Here is an 18,142-nt window from a genome sequence, read left to right as displayed (position 1 = left end):
GAGAAACTCGAGCCTAGAAGCTGTCTGTAAAATTGCTGGCTAGGATCAAATGTCAGATCCAAGACCCAAGAGTGAGGAATAGTGACATGGATAACATCAGATCAGGATACAGAAAAGATATATCTTAGTAAAAGCGAACAAATTATTCAGGCGGCAAATGAGATATGGAGTACTGAGGTGTAGTGGAGGGAATTATGCGTAGGAGAGTATCAGAGACCTGGAAATGGGAAGCTTCAGAATTAGTACCAGGGTCAGATCTGATAACCCACAGTTGAATTGGATGAAAATAGACAGCACTGGATAATAAGTTATCAACTAATCCATATTTTTCTATTGCTCCTTCCCATTCCTTACTAGCATTTTGCCTTATTTTTTTTTTGGGAAATTCCAATGTCGTGCCATTTCCCTTCTTTTAGGGTCTTTGCCAAGGGAAAATTTTATCTCTCTATTTTTTTTAATTCTTTAGTCACAAACAGCTGCAGTATTTCTTTACTCGGTGCATCCAACAGAGGCTGTCCTGGTCTTTGAGTCCCTAACCTCAACTAATAAATCCTTCTGTTGTACCCCGTGGATATCTTTCCCAGATTATTTCTTTTAATTTAGAGGTAAAACCTCCATTCTGACATTCGGCATAAAACTAAATGTCCCTTAGGTGTTTTTCTATATCAGGTGTTTCCAGCACCACACAGGCCTTAAATACTGTAATCTTTTCACAATTAACTCTGTTTTTCTTCTAATCAGATACAATCCTTCATACAGTCACTAATTTTACCTGTAATTTCTTTACTCTGTGGTATCCAAAAGGAATGTCTCAGACATAAAATATGCAGTAGAAAGTGCCACTAGAGCACTTTCACACACTGATATAAATACAATCCTAGTAACTTCCATTTTTGCAGATTCTGCTTTAATTTTGTCAATGCATTCCCAAATGATCTCTGTGTTGAACTTTCATAATATTTTCTCATCCATACCCCTAAAATATTTTAATTCTTCATCCTTCCCCATTTTTTGATTATTTCTAGTTAGTTCCAGCTTGCATTGCCTTGGCCTTTTACTTATTTAGTTTATATCCTAAATAAGCCCCAAATATTTCTTTTAGCCTAAACAACTTTCTTATGCCTTCACTTGGCTGTGTTAATGTCACAATAACGTCATAAGCAAAAAGCGCAAGTTTGAAGTCCCGCATTCCTGACTGGCAACCTTTTACAGAGGACCGTCTCACTGCTGTGGCTAATGTTCACAATATAATGCAAACTGCAGTAGGGAAACTGGATACCCCTTGCCTGGTTTCCCCTTGTTATCCGCATCTCCCCAGAGAGGGAACTATATATTTTCACCTGTGTTGTCACAATCCTGTAAATCACATACAAGAGCTGAATTGGTCCCTATGGCAATCCCAGTTTCATCAATAACATAAGCAGGTATGGCTACTCCAGTCTACTGAATTGCCTTTTCTGTATCTAATGAATTTAGAGCGACATCTATGCATCCTGTATTATCACTACTACCCTCGTATGTTACTTACTATTCATCTTCCCTCTATAAACCCACACTTGTCCAGGTTCACCAATTTAAACATAACCTTTGCTAGGCTAGGTGTTATTAGCCACTTAAAAACTTTGTAGTCATGATTTAGTACCATAATTGGTCTAGAGAAGTTTGGATAACTATGGTTTCTGCCATCTCATTACAAAGGACTTACATTTCTTTGAATTTGTGCAGAGCTAATTTTCTGGCTGTGCCGGATTCTATAGCCATCTGATATACAAACTGACAAGTATACTTTTTTGGACTTGTTTTGCACTGTACAGCATTTACATATTTGTTTTGCACTTTACAGCATTTACATATTTGTTTTGCTGTTTCTGTTCTTTGTTGCCTGCACTGTTTAGGACTGCCACCTTTTCAAATGCCCAAAGTGGGACATTTTTTGTAGAAATGTCAGATTTTGTAGTGCAAAACATACCCACGGCCAGTACAAATGAAAGAACTTCACTTTTTTGCCAAAATAAAAGCTTATTCTTATAGCATTTGAGTTGCTTATGGTGTTTCTTATAACATTTAGGTGTTTCAAATAGAAAATAACTGTTTTATGCAACTATTAAAGAAAATATAGGAGACATTTTTGTCCTAAAATCTATGGACATTTGCCCATTTTTCAAATATTTTGCAGGACACAACTGAACAATGAGGGACTGTCCCTAGCAAAGTGGGACAGGTGGTAACCCTAGCACTGTTTGCTTTTCCCGTCCTCCCAGCCAAGTGTTGTATTCTTAAACGTGGTGGCTTTGGAATTGGCCACCCTTGCCATTAATTTGATTTTGGTAACTCCTCCCAGTCCTATCTCATTTGATCACTCATCTGAGTGCAGTGAGATCATTTGGGTAGGACTACCCCTTGCTTCTTTGACTCTGGACACTCCTCCCTGTCTTATCTCATCAGCTCAGTGTACTGAGTACAGAGAGAGCATTTGGGAAGGCCTACCCCCTTAGTTCCTTAATCTTGTACTATCTTCTGTTTCCTCCCTCTCCACTTAAAGAAACATAAAACAAACAAAAAATAAATAAATTACACTCCATTCAGTTGCTTTTACTGTAACTGTGTTCTTCCTACTTTATTACCTTATTTTTACTGTGTGCTCTTAAGTGTTCAAGAGCTTTTATTCTGCTTCATTTATTACTGCTTGTTAGTAGCCTGACTAAACTTATCTGTTATTCTATATTCTAACATCTTAGTTTTGGTTTTAGTACTTGTGCTTCAGGCCAGTTACTTTATATTTAGCTAGGTTCTTGTGGTCTACACTCTTATGGACAAACCCTTATCAAAACCCTCTCTCCATAAGTCCGCCCACGCATTCTAGAGCACTATAGACAATTCCCATCAGTTTCTCCTGCCAGCATAGTCGACATGGGCATAATGAGACAGTGTAGCAACTGCCTCATGTTTACTGACAGCCCTCTTCTCCTAGCACATAATTCTTCTACTTGCAAGAAATGCATGTACATCAGTAACCTGGAGTCAATGCTCCCTCGCGCCACAGTCAGTACTCCTGACAAAGAGGAGATTACCAGCACAAACAACACACCATGCACATCACACAGTCAAGCATAACACACACACACACACACACACACACACACACACACACACACACACAAAACTAAGCAGGGGTCCTCAATAAAAATGTATCTAAACAGCAGAGACCTCCAAAGCACGCTCACAAACACTCCACACACAACACCAAACACATCACATACACAGCAGACAACACACCAGTGTCTCACAAACACAGCCCATAAGGCAAAACAATAAACCATCACAGCCCACAAAACACAACAATAAACCAAACATACTAGTCATTGGTGACTCTGTTGTGAGACACACCAATGTCCCCCTCACTAGGCTTGAGAAGGATAAGGTCACTGTCAGTTGTCTGTCTCCACCACATTACGCACAAACTTAAGTCTCTCCACAATAAGTACAACCTTGGCACTGTCTATGTTGGTGTGAATGACTTCAGACATACCTCCCTGGACTATATGAAAATAAATATGATGAGTGTGTGTCCCAGGGAGGTATGACCCTAGCCCTAAGCAGCATCCGACCTTCACCAAGAATGATGCCACAATACCAATGAAAAATAACCAACTTCAACAATTAGCTTAGTTTTTGGTGTCATTCCAACGGGATCCAGTAGCTGTCTACCTGGGATGACATTGCCAGCAGGCCTCGATGATTTGCCAGAGATGGCCTCCACCTGTCACCACTGGGATTCCGGATCCGGGCCAAGGCTCTTGCCTCCCCCATTGTGCCTTTTTTAGGCAACTGCCCCAAAGACAAATTTTCCAACATAAAAGATCTGTCAAAAGGCAAACTGAAGGTCATGCTGCATAACGCTAGAAGCCTTAACCTGAAAATCCACTCACTGGAGGCTCTCCTTGCACTGGAAGATGCCAATGTCTGTGTGGTCATGAAAACTTGGTTCAGGGCTGCAGAAAGCACCCCTGCCTTACCAGGTTATACCTCATTCCACACATTCCAACCCCAAAATGAGATCGGGAAGACTAAGGGTGGTGGAGTCTCTATCTTCATTAAAGACAGGCACACCTCCAGACTGGTTTGCCAGCACGACACACTGGAAATACTCCAGGTGCAACTGACAGTTGGCAAAACACTCATCCAAGTTATAGCCAGCTACAGATCCCCTTCCATGACTCAAGACACCCACTAATCTTACCTGGATCTACTTGACTCCATCAAGGTGCCAACTAACACCCTGATCCTTGGTGACTTCAACTACCCCACCACAGACTGGGTGAATTATTCCTGCACTAATGCACTCAACTCGATTCCTTGACTTTATCAATTCTAACGTACTAGACCAGCTCATCTCTTCCCACACAAGGGGAAATAACATTCTGGACCTGGTTCTCACCAACATGGGCGACCATTGCACCACTCCCATAGTATGTTCTTCCCTGGTGAGATCAGATCATCAGACTGTCTCATTCAAAGTTTCTATCCCACCCAACCCCCAACCGTAATCAAGCTAAAAAACTTCTCAAAAGCTGACTACAACCTCCTAAGGGAGGGTATCTGTAGTTCCATACCACTGCCCCCTCATAGGATGGAGACAACTATGCTGAACAGTATGCCAATGCAGTATGCAAGCACCTGTACAACTGCATGGACTCAGCCATACCCAATAGAACTAAAACCTACTCCTCAAGGAAACACAAACCTGTTTGGTGGACATCCTCTATCAACAGACTTTACAACAAAAGGAAGAAACTGTTGTCCAAAGGTAAAAAGGAACATATTCCAAACTGTAAAAACTCTCTCCTTAGCCTCAACAAGCAAATTAGATTACTAGTGAAAGCCTCCAAAACCAATTAGGAATCGAAACTAGCCTCTGAAACAAGGGGAAACCAGAAAGCCTTCTTCAGTTATGTTAGGAACCTCCATGATAAAGACCAGGTTTGTTCCGAATTAGTACTTAACAGTATCACTTACATGATCCTGTTGATTTAGCCAACCTGCTAGCAGATAGGTTCAGTGCAAACTTCACCCACCTGTCCCCCCACAAAGGCCCTTTCTACATCCCCTTGCACAAAGGTGATGCCACTACTGACCCTGGAAACTATCGCCCCATTAACCTGACAAGTCTAATGTGTAAAGCCATGGAGTGTATTATTATGAATCTCATAAACAAGGACATAGACAATCCCCAAGCACTTGACCCCACCCAATTCGGATTCATCAAGGGCAGATCTTGCCTGTTGACTTCTTTGAGACTGTTACCAAGGCAGTGGATGAGGGAAATGTCAGTGCATATAGCTTACCTTGACTTGGCCAAGGCCTTTGACACAATCCCCCATTCGGGCATCATCGAAAAGCTAAAACAGTGTAAATCCCCATCTCATCAGGTGGGTGGCCAACTGGCTCATTAACAGAATCCTTAAAGTCAAAATAGGTGCCTCCACCTCCGATAGCAGACCTGTCACTAGTGGAGTTCCCCAGGGATCTGTCCTGTGACCCCTACTGTCTGGCATCTACTTCTCAGAGTTCCAGGCAAAGACAAAAGGCCTGTGGCTGACCAAGTTTGCAGACTGTAATTTGGGTGCTGTCATTGGCTCCCCAAATGATGTTAACATACTGTAAGAGGGTCTCACAGGAACTAATGACTGGTACCAAAGTCATGGCCTTAAGCTAAACGCAAAAAAAAATGCATCATCATACCATTCGGCAATAACACGGCCTCTACTGATCAACGGCAACCCCCTAAGCACACAACCTGTGGTGAGAGACCTGGGCACTCAGATTGATAATCTCACATCGGCCATCATGTAGTGGCAGTGGTCAGAAAAGCCTTTTACTTGGTTCGTCTCATAAGTAAAGGGACTGTATCCAGAAAAAAGGAGGTTATTACCTCTCTATACTCCTCCCTCATCAGATCAATAATTGAGTATAACGCCCCATTTGGTAAGTACCTCTCCAAACATCTGCACCAACTGGAAAGGCCACTGAAATACCTCACTAAGAGGATCCATGGCTTCCAACACCTGTCCTATGCGGACAGGCTCAAATCTCTATCATTCTATTTGGTATCATACAGGTTGCTTACGGGTGATCTGTGTCTCGGCTACAAGGCAATCTCGGACCCTGCCCTACTAGAAATGCCCCATATCCATAAATCTAACTCCTCACACATTACCCGCTTGAAAGGCCTGCATCTAATATGCGACATCAACAACACCTGCTGGAGAGACAGGTTTGTCTTCCAGAGGCTGCCCCATCACTGGAAAAGACTTCCCATACATGTCAAACAGAGCACCTCACTGACCCTGTTCAAGCACAACCTTGATGAGTGGATGGGAAACCAATAATTTGGTCCAGGGGTTCCACCTGTGTCCCTCACTGACAGGGTGACAGGTGCTGACTGAGGTTTCTTTTTGGGGATTAACTCTTGGCTAGGCTTGTCAGGGCCCTAGGGCCATTACCTAGTAACCTCCTATGAACCTAGGATTGCTACTACTTGCTATTCATTTTTACTAAAAATCTGGTGTCCTATGAGGACTTAGCACCCCATTCATTACCTTCTCTCAGAGGTGTATTATTCTGTTTCTGCTTACCTTCCATACCTTTACTGGTATCCATTCTGATCCTTGCAAGTTGTGATTACACAGTTTTGTTATTGCCTCACTAATTTCCTCCCATGTTGTGTCCTTTATATGTAAATTAGCCAGCTCATGATCCAAACAAAGATGGGTGTACCCTTTCAATAAATTTCCACATTCCCTCTTCCATTTTCTCTGCTTCATACCCACTAGTGTATAAGCACTCCCAGTATTTCTTAAACACTTTGAATATCTCACGTGGTGCTACAGTTAACCCCTCCCTCTCTACACTCTGTATTTGGAAGATGGCCCTTTCCACCTTATGGTGTCTTATTCTTGCTGCTAGACCTTTAATTCCTTTGTAGAGTTCAACATCAAATAGATTTCTCATTACATATCATTGAAACATTAGTATTTTGTTAACTCTGCCTTCTCTGTTTCTTCTAACCTATTTTTATCTACATAGACAGCTCAGCCCATCTAACCTTTGCTGGCTCCGCTGCTGGATTAACAGATTTCCATCCTTCGTTCTACTTCTTGCCTTATAGATTCCTTTATATTGTCCCACTCCTAAATCAATTCCCCTTTAACTTCCCCAGGAGAGTATTTAGTATCTCAGACACCAAGTCTTTATACTGAGTATTCTGGAGATAATATACAAGAAATATCAGTGGAGCCATCTATTTCTTTCACCCTCTAGTTTAATACCACATTGTATATAGACATGATTTTGGTATCACTATCATACTGCTCATTTTCCCAAGTACTCTTTCATTATAAATGTCTTGTCAATCTTTGACCATCTCTCACATGTTGAGCTACAGTAAGTAAATCCCTCTTTCCTACCGTCCTGGGTCTCCTTCTATGCATTCACCATTTCCAATAATTTCCTTCTTTGTGCTCTTCTTATTGGTTTAGCTCTTCTATCAGAGAAAATCATATTCCACTCTCTCTCCAATGAGTAAAAACATTCCCTCTTGAAAATGAAACATCTCCAATTGGATCTGGCCCACTGTGGTTTCCTTAACTCCAGGTGGGACATAGATTGCACCTATGGTAATTTTTCCCCTATGGAGGTGATCTTTCACCCCAGTGCAACACTCCTGCTCGTCTCTTCAGATGTTTTCCACTTGTACTTGTAAACCTCATTGAATTAACATTGCCACCCCTCCCCTGTATAACCCACTAACAGTAAGTATCCTTTTCTAAGCAATTTTCCCTGACATTTGCACCCATTTTCCAATGGTATGATCCAAGGCCCTCTACAAAGTTCACTCATTACTATTTTTCTTTTCTTTTGCAGGACTAATAATTTATTACATCACACTCTACTCCATGCACATATTACATTTGAAGACTGGCATACTGTCTTGATGTCCACATTATCGTTAACATACAAGAATAAACAAGAAACCAATAACAACATCTATGCTGTCTTAGCAATTGCCTGTGACAGTTTGGAATCTATTGATGCAGAGAAAATCAACCAAAAGAGAGGAGAAGAGAGGAGGAAAAAAGGGAATTTTTTATTAGGTTTACCAGTTACTTGGTTTCTAAAGACTTCCTCTTGTCCCCTTCAGTTTCAGTACTCACTTGTCAGGGTACGTTACACTTTCCCTAAATTTGTCCATTTGTACCTCCATTGTTCAAATGCATAATATCTACTCCAGCCCTCTTCGTTTTTTTAAGGTTTGACAGGTTTTAAAGAAGGGTAATAGCTCTTTTGCCCTTCCATTTGCATACTTCTGTACCCCATGCTCATCAGTGTTCATGGCATCCCTCACAGTTAATTGATCTTGCACTTCTTGGGGTTAGCTTTGTTTTCCATTGTTTTTAATATATCATCTGATGTAGAAAATGTTTTGTTCCCCTTGGCCAGAACAATATGATAGATGCTGGATGCAACATGTGGTATTTTACCCCTTTTATTCTGCCTCTGTATGGGAATGAACCATGTTCTCATTTTTCTCATTTGAGCTGAGAAATACAAGTCCACAAAAACAAAGGAGTATTTGCATTTTGGTCCGATTCCTAGCTTCCATACACTAGATAACAACTTCTCTTTTATCGTGTAGATAGTGAACTACATAATTATCGATCTGGATTTCTGTGATCATCTTTTGCTGGAATCCAGGCCATACAGTGTGCTCTGTCCATCCAAATCTCCTCTTCCTTCATGTGTGCGCACTGCCAACCATTTTGTAATATAATCTTTATAGCTGTTGCCTGCCTTCTCTTCAGCTATTACATTCACTCAAATATTTTTTCATCCTGCCCTGCCTTCTTAGTCTGTTAAATTTGCTGTAACATTGTCTAGTTTAGCTTCCAAAGCCACTACATTTGCTTTAAGATTTCCATTATCAAAGACTGCATTTGGTCAGAATGCTCACGGGTTGTTTTATTATTCTCTTGGATATATTCCTGCATTTTTTTATTTATTTACCTGACTCCCAAGAATACATCTTTAAGATTTCTTTTCTTTTCTGACAACTTGACTTGTTTGGGACCAAGATTTACCAAGGTCATACTTTAGTTTGGCACACTAAATTCCTCAATCACAGTATCCATTTATTTTCTTGCTTCCCCCCTACTTTTCTTCATCAAACTTTCTCAAACTTACTTTATGCATTCCTCTAGTAACTGCCAATAGGACCGTAACAGTACAGATTACAGCATGAAGCCCAGTTAGTAGCTTGCATATCAATAACCATAAAGCATGGCTGAACTGTACCTCTTCTAGTTGCGCCATTATAAAAATCCATCCTTCTACCTTCTTGACCAGATTCTCCAGCTTTTCAAACATGTACGACTCCTGCAAACAAGCACCCCTTGCCATAATTTTTAGTGCATCTGCCTTAAGTGCACATTCACAAAAAAACATTCACCAACTACTAGTAAGCAAATCAAACAACTCAGCTAGAGACTCCCTACACTCCAACTATATCTCCAAAAAGTGGAACACAACCCCCCCCCCCCCACCCCAGACAAACTGACAACCTGAAATACTTTAAATCTTGACTAGAAAAAACACACAACAGACTCCACACTCCTGTGCTCCAGCACTTTTCCAGGCTATACCTCACTTTTCACCTCCTTATTCCAGGTAACACATCCCACACTTCCTCTTACATTTTCTTTTAGTTATGGATTAAAATCTGTTGCCCACTCTTTCCCTTTCTCAAGGTGAAGTCAAAAGAATAGTAAACTAAGCCTTGCTGGCACAAATGTATTATTACAACTGCAAGCATCTCTTACTGTATTATTACACAATATTCTTGACACAGCTGATGTTGTGAATATAAAAGTGAAGTCTGCACACAGATATTCATCAACATTAAGTGTATAATGTAAGGAAAATGTAACTGTATCTTGTAACACAAATGCACCCTGGTATATTGTATGTAAATGTTGACTATATTGCACTTCTTTTGTGAAGTGTTGCACACAGACACTATAATGAAATGAAACTCTGTATAGTACATTCTGCAGTTCTAAATGCAACCCTGTCCTGTACTTTGTATGCAAATGTTGTTATATTGTACTCTTCTGCCTTTCCCTGTACCAAGTATGTATCTTAGGTGTATGCATTTCTATTATACAATTCCTCCCCTAAAACGTGCACGTTGATTGGCCAGCCCAACCAGCGTGCCCGTTGTAAATCCCTCAATATACTAACGGAAAAAGGTCCGGTCGCCTGGACTTTTTCTGTTAGTATAAAACACTGTCTCGCTATGTTAAAAGAGTTTAACATAGCGACACAGGTTTAAAAAAAGCAACGGAGATCTCCGTTGCTTTTTTTAAAGCTGTCTCGCTATGTTAAACTCCTTTAACATAGCGACACAGTGTAAAGTAACGGAGATCTTGCGATCTCCGCTGCTTTAAAGTTGTTCGCTATATTAAATGGGTTTAACATAGCGAGACAGCTTTAAAATTAGCAACGGAGATATCCGTTGCTTATTTTAAAGCTGTCTCGCTATGTTAAACCCATTTAACATAGCGAGACAGTTTTTTTAAAAAAAAAGCAACGGAGATCGCAAGATCTCCATTGCTTTTTACTGTTTCGCTATGTTAAATGGGTTTAACATAGCGAGACAGCTTTACAATAAGCAACGGAGATCTCTGTTGCTTATTTTAAAGCTGCCTCGCTATGTTAAACCCATTTAACATAGCGAAACAGTAAAAAAAAGCAACGGAGATCTTGCGTTCTCCGTTGCTTTTGCCCACAGCTCTGATGTACTGCATAGGCATGCGCAGTACATCAGAACTGCCGCAGAATACCAGACAGCTGCGGAAGGGCAGTAAAGAGGCATTATACAATGCCATTATTTAAGAAAAGTAATTCTTTTCTTAAATAATGTCATCGTACAATAGCAATAACCCACTTCTGGGTGTGGGTAATGCTGGATTTACCCATGGTTGGCTTTGTTTGGTCCCTCGGGCTTCGCCCTCGGGGCCAAACCACGCCAACCGTGGGTAAATCCAGCATTACCCACACCCAGGCGTGGGTTATTGCTATATTATTTTATGTCAGTTGGAGCTTTTCTCTCTGAGCCTCCACTGAAAAGGTATATCAGTCAGACTTTCGCCATAATCAAGTACAACAAATAAATACATGGAAACTGGAGCTGCTGTTCTGTGAGACTTTACTACAGAGTTCTGCTTCCTGAATGGCATGGTCATTCAAACATTGCATTAAGCAAATCTGAAACGTCCTACAAGACAAAAATTGTTTTCCTCTGAAGTATTTACTTAAGCACAGTACAAAAAAGTGAATATTTTCCACTTAAAATGTTCCAAAAATAAATCTGTTTTCTATAGAATACTGCAAAGTGAGTTCATTTCCCAATGAATGCAATAAAACAGCACTGTGCTGATATGATGGAGGATGAGGGGTCCCCTGGAAGGGTGGAACGACCCACCAAGTCATGAAGTAACTGTTTCGTATGACAGAAAGGACCCAATTCTCTGAAGTGATTTTCTGTCAGGAGGGTAGGGAAAGAGTAAGATGGAGGGCTGGGGTGGGGGTGGGGGTGGGTAAGGAATTTGAATCACAGTGGAGGAGCTCTGTCTGGGTTAGGCCATCTCTGAAAGGAAGCAGAGGTTGAGGTGGTGGAGGGTCTAGGAGTGGTTTGCTTCCTAGGGTGTCTCTGTCCCTTAGACTGGGCTGCAGCTACCGTTATGAATACTGTCACATGAGAATAGAAGGACATCAGTAAGTTTTTCACAGAGTATGGTAAAATGTGTCTATCTTCCGCAGTAAAATATATTGCAGCAATTAAAAGCCATGGATATTTTTTTAAGCATGTTAAAATTGAAAATCTCTCCTTAAACAGTAGCAACTGTGGCTCATCTTCCAGGTACCACTTCTAAATGTTACCCTTATGAAATTACCGCATCAATATTAATATTCATTTACAAATTCATATCCCAACAGCCTGTTTAACTCATTGAAGGTTGAAAAAGAGTTGAAGCCCATCCCAGTAAGCTTCTGCCAAAAGCAATGAAACCAGTCCTAGACAAGACAGCAGTCCATCTCTCGATGTGCATGCGCATGTGCCTGTGCACGCACGCACACAAACACTGTACACTTATATAAAGGCAGTTCGTTGAGCATCACAAGTTCACCTGACAGCATACCTCTGGAATGTGGGAAGAAACTGGAAACACTGATGAAAATGTATACTGACACAGGAAGCACATGCAAACTACCTAGAGAAAACAAGCCAGTCAGACACCTAACCAGAAATTAGTAGTAGTGTGGTCCAGCAGAAGAGCAGCACATCTTTGAAGTCAGCATGCCTGAAAAGAATGAGGCTTTATCTGTTCATGTTTTTTTCCCCTTATTAATACAGTTCATCACTGTTTGTAACTACTAGTTAAATCCATCTTCCCTGGCTACAATAGCAAAATGAATGTCAATGTGCTTCAAAGAGGTGAGAATCAAGAAAGACTAAAACTGGCTTTCTTTTGTTTTATTCAGCTCCTCTTCCAAAAGATTAATTAAGGAGGAGAGCTACAGAATAGCAATGAAGTATAATTAACTGACATATAGAGGTAGTCTGATATAAATATTATAAGGGGCTAAAAGTGTGAAGGGCAGATGGTAAACAACTTTTGAAGCAACCAAAAATATCAAATCCATATACTTTGACTGCTACTGAGCTAAATAAACGTCATAAAGCTGCTAAAATGACAAAGCCTGGTGTATTGTTGTGAGCAAAATGAACCCTGTAAATCTACTTGACTGGAGGTGGTGTACCACTGGTAGAAGATGGATAGTGAGTAGATGTCCTTTCTATACCAGCACCATCAGCTTAGCACTCAGTGAATATATGGTATTCCTTAATAGGCAAAATGCTAACAATGGTTCTTGTGATTAATGTAGTCTTTATCATTGACCTCCAGTTTCTATAAATATCTCTGAAACTGGTCCTGTCCTTATTCTAACTTCTTAGGAATGAACATTTTTTTTTAATTTAATATAGTTGTAACTGCCAGAATAAACTGAACTGATGTATTACTTCAGTGCTGCGAAGAAGCAAATATACAAGTACACAGTAATACGATACGCAGTCTATTCTTTTGTGAACAGAAGTTAACATGCATTGCAGGTCTTCCAAAGGACAAAAGTATAAATTTACAGAGGAGAATAGAAGAGACTTGCCAGAGTCTCACAGTAAGCAAATGGAGTTTGAGCGAATTGAACTCTGGCTACAGGAAACAGCTTGTTAACAGCTCATAGCCTTAATTCTCTGCAAGCTCACTCATGCATGCCTTCCTGCATATAACATCAATGGCCACAGGGTACTGCTGGTACTAGCCTTATATCCTTACTTCTCTGCAGTTTACCTACTAAACTCTACCAAGGGCTATGCCCTCGGAAGGAATCAATGCACTTGCTTACACGCCCTGGGATGGGTGATCCTGTATCAACTTTTTACTCCATCTTCCTCAGCTAACTCCTGAAACACATGCTCACTACTCAACAGTGCGTCACTGGTGCCACAGTCAGAACTCCATCTGTTACCATGGATTCAGCCAGCAAAAGCAGAGGGTCTTAACTGTCACAGGATCACAGGTGGTCACCTAGCAAGAAGCGCTCACTATCATCAAATAAACCACCACCAACAGTGGAGGCAATACTGAAATCACCAAGTTGTGATCCAGGGCAAATACAAAAGGACATACGTAATTGAAGCCTAGACTAAGGAGAAATGTATCCTTTAGATTATATGAAAGGCTCTAAGAATAACAGTACCCCGAATCAGCAACAAATTCATCTTATTTCAGTAGATCCCTGGCCTTTGAATACCCTATTTTTGTAAGTGTTCCTTAGGTCTTCAGTGATGCTCGCTTCAGCTCTGGTCTTCGTCTATACAGGAGTGGGAAAGATATGTTAGATAGGTTACATGGGTACCTCCATAACTCTGCATATAAAAAGACTGAAATAAAAAGGGTCTCCAACACTGCAGTCTTTCCACTAGAAGGTCGTCACAATGTGATTTTTATAGCTTTTCTTCCCTTCAGATACTTTGTAGGTTTTTAAGTGATCATTCTCTTACTGACTGAAAAATAACCCAAAAGAAAAAAGTGAGCATACCCCTTTTAGTTTGTAACAACCAACATAAGAGCAGAAAGAAGACAGTATGGCCTGCCAATAGCACAAATACAGAAGAAAAATCAAGGTTAAAAAGTTGATTCAGACCCTTGTGATTTTAGTGAACAAAGATCTCGGGTTACAGTAGGTACACAAATGACAAAACTATCTTACATGGAATGGAAATTACAAGAGTCTTATCAGTGCATATCTACTAAACAGTGATAAATCAGATGCTGTCGGCAGGAGGAAAACATCAGCAAATCCCTGCCTAGTTTTGAAGACAGTATTGAGGCTATAGTTCTTAGCAAAGTTTCGGGTGCTAGTCCAGTTAACAGCAATACAGATGCTCTGGGTAGAAACCATTTCAAACAGGAAGCTGAGGTAGCAACTATTAAAACAGAATTTATTGAAAGATATATAAAAGACTATGATTCAACTAGCAAAGCATGTGCCAGAAGTCTCATTCATAAAACACAGTTTGGATTTCTGGTAAGCAACCATTCTCTTACTAAAGGAAGTGAAAGATCATATAACATTCACTTTATGAAGGAGAATTTTCTTAGGTGTACATCTTATTCCCTTACACCAAGCTTTTGGTTAATATGGCTCATAAGAACTCTTGATGATTTTTTCCTTCAAAATCACAGACAGTAAATCTGACATCGACACTGATATTTTCAAAAAAAATACCATCTACCACAGCCTGTAAGTATAACTAGGCAGGGGACTCATCAGAACTGAGGGGACAGTAGATGACAGTACAGTCCGGAAATGCTACTCTTTCCAAAGAGGAGAACAGCTCCTTAGAAACTGGGAATGCTTGCTTGACTGACAACAAAGTTGCTGGAAGCTCAGTGGACATCTTGACTGATAAGCCCCTCAATGAAGGATCTGCCAAACTTGCCATCAAAAGGCTCTAAAGCAAGGTGGAAAGAAGGAAAATGCGATAGTTTGTCTGTTAAATGACAACGAATCTTGCCTTCTCTTCTTTGGCTCACCCTACAATTTCTCCCTGTGGAAAAACTACCCCATAAAGGGAAAAGTAAGAAAGGTAGTCAGAATACAGGAAAGGTATGAATACATTACTCTTGGGGTTAATGTGATCAAGCACACAAGATCAGAGTAAAAAAAGAAAAAAAAAAAGTAGACAACGGGAGACTAAGAACAGAAGCAATTCATGGGAATGTTAACAGTAACTTATTTATTGACCTTGTGCTTTAGGAATTATGTGTATCGATCCCTGATGTTCTAGCAATGTTCATCTTGTTGCGTGTTACTCTTTCTTTTGTCTGCAATATTGTGTTCTTATCTACACCCAGAATGGTGCATTTTTAACTTGTGTCTTGCATGAAGAATTCTAATTTACATCGAATATGGTTATACCCTGACTCACATCCTAGTATAGGTAAACTGAAAGGGATAGGGGAATCCTAAGTGAAAGGCCTGCTCTGGCAGAGTTTTTAACTGAATCCAGAACAAAAGCTGCGGTTAAAAAGGAATAATTAGTAGGGCCTTAATCATATCTGGTTCAATTAATGCACTGGGATGGTGCTATGAACTAGTGCCCTACCCGCTCAGCTCTTCAAGTGAAGAGCAAAAAACAAGCCATAAGTGATCAGATTGGCTTATTACAGTTACATCTACACACATACAGCCCCAGCAAAAAAAAAAAAAAAAAAAAGACATTGATTCTTCTACCACTACAACCACTTGGCCTGATGCGTGACACCCCTTGCCCTGCCCCCAACCCTCCTTTAACATATTTTATTTAAAAAAAAATTCTTGTTTTAAACTGTAGAAAACATTTGCTACAGTTTATACCTGCCTGCACGGAGCTCTTCAAAGCTTGTGTTTTAATTTAAAAAAAAAAATCTTAAATTGTAACAAACCACATTCTATAAACATAGTAAACAATTTCTTTTAAAAGAGGGTATTACATTAAAGAACTATCTGGAATGGTTGATCGCACCCCCCCCCCCCCCATCAATTTGCAGCCGGGCCTGTTGCCCCTCTTGCCCTGCCCTAGCTACACTACTTTATAGGGCATATAAAATACTGCACAATAACTATAGGAATAAACTAGAGGAGATTAAGACTGGGAAGAGAGACTGAATAAGTAATTCACAAGGAAACAATGGGAGGACATATGTATGGCTCCCAAATATGCAACAAAATCTAGAAGATTTAGGATTTTTGCTTGGAAGTGTTTGCATAAGTAGTTTTATACCACAAGCAGACAGACTCCAAAGAATTTTTCTTCAGGTAGATGGCAAATGTTGAAGGTGCTATGGGGAAGAAAGCGGTAACTGGTAACATATGTTTGGGAGTGTAATGAGCTGGCAAACTTTAAAAATTTCCTACAGAGTACTCCATCAGAAATATTGGGTGAACAAATGGGTGTAATGAAGAATTTTTGTTTTTTAGCTGGGATACAGGATCTGAATTGCTCAGACATAGTAAGGCCTTTTTAAGTTTAATTCTGGTGGCTGCCAAAAAAGCAATTACTAGAAAATGGAAATCCAAGTCTAAACCAACTATATCTGAAATAATGAATATTATAACAGAGATAAAAGAACTGAAAGTGTGATCTTTAAAGGGTAGGAGCAAATTACATACAAAATGGAACTTGTGGGAATAATACATGCAGATTAATGTTTTGGAGGAGGAATGAGGTTTAAGGGTAGGTAGGAACTGATCAATTTATATAATGTTGAACTGATGATAAATACACAAAAGAATATATGTGATGTATGTTTGCAACTGGCAATAAATATATTAATAAGGTTTGCTTTCTTTTATATAGGTGTATGTTTGCCTGTGTCTTAAGTGATAATTCAGTAATTGTGTTAAAATGAAAAAAGTTCATAGGAGATTACTAGACTAACAGCCCTTACAAGCCTAGCCAATATAATCCCATTTTACCTAATACATGACCACTAGGGGCAAGAGGATAGCATGGATTTGTGCCTATGCTTTGAGAATCTTACAGATTGCTCCTGTCCATAAGGGACACAGGCACTATGTCAGGTGTAAATTTGCAATTCCCCAGCATCCATTGATCCAAACTACATCTGAAGAGGGCCACAGATGGGCTCTGCTTAACGTGAATAGGAAGTCTATTCCAAAAAAGGGACAGCCTCTGAGACACATATCTCTCTCTCCCGCATGTGTTGTTTGAGTATTTGACTAAATTTAGATCCCTAGATCGGTTGACCCTTGTGCTGTTTGACTTGTGGATATGTAGCCCTTAATAGTCGGTAGGAGACAGAGTAAAGGGATAGGGCTTTTAGTCCATCCACATAGGACATGTTGTTTACACACTGCATTTTCTTTATGAGAAACCTTTACGGTCCCTTCCAGCTGCTTTAAGTGCCTAGTCAAGTACATGTCAAATAGCACATTGCGATTACTGGTCTAATGAGGGCCAAGTAGAGTAGGACAATAATTTCCTTGGATCTGGATATATCCTGACTTATGTTGGTATTATGTTTTTTGATTTTTACCTGGCATAAACTGTAGAGCGTTTATGCTTGGTACTGAGGTTTTGATGTACCATCTCTTCATGCTGTTATAAATATCACTAAAAGCAAGACTACTGAGACAGCTGAGAATACATACATTTGTATACATCAAAAAAGGACAACAAATCATCAAGGAAATCTTCTTCCTAAATACCCCAGTTTTAAAAGTATGCTATGAAATTAGGTAAACTATTATTCTGATCCTTATTCCCCTCAATGTTTCTAAAGCAGAGAGCACTGTCTTTAACAAATGTTAGCCTAAACAATTCTCTTAGTTACTGATTAGCTAAAACTGGTAAGCTTTAATGTCAAATTTAAGAAAACTCATTTTAAATAAATTAGGCAATAATCTTCAACATCTACAACAGTGTGAAGAGAAAGCAAGCTTTATTTCTGAGATA

At 39.9% G+C, this 18,142-nt stretch overlaps 1 protein-coding gene across 2 annotated transcripts in view; it reads right to left on the bottom strand.

Moving 5' to 3' along the window:
* RNF123 (ring finger protein 123) overlaps positions 1 to 18,142 on the bottom strand; it is a 4,282,987-nt gene that overhangs the window by 532,395 nt on the left and 3,732,450 nt on the right. The gene's annotated exons all lie outside the window — the stretch shown is intronic.

This window comes from Protopterus annectens, chromosome 7.part0 (assembly GCF_019279795.1).
Source record: "Protopterus annectens isolate FY-2018-M chromosome 7.part0, PAN1.0, whole genome shotgun sequence".
Classification (NCBI taxonomy): domain Eukaryota; kingdom Metazoa; phylum Chordata; order Ceratodontiformes; family Protopteridae; genus Protopterus; species Protopterus annectens.
This window is presented reverse-complemented; position numbering and strand designations above follow the sequence as displayed.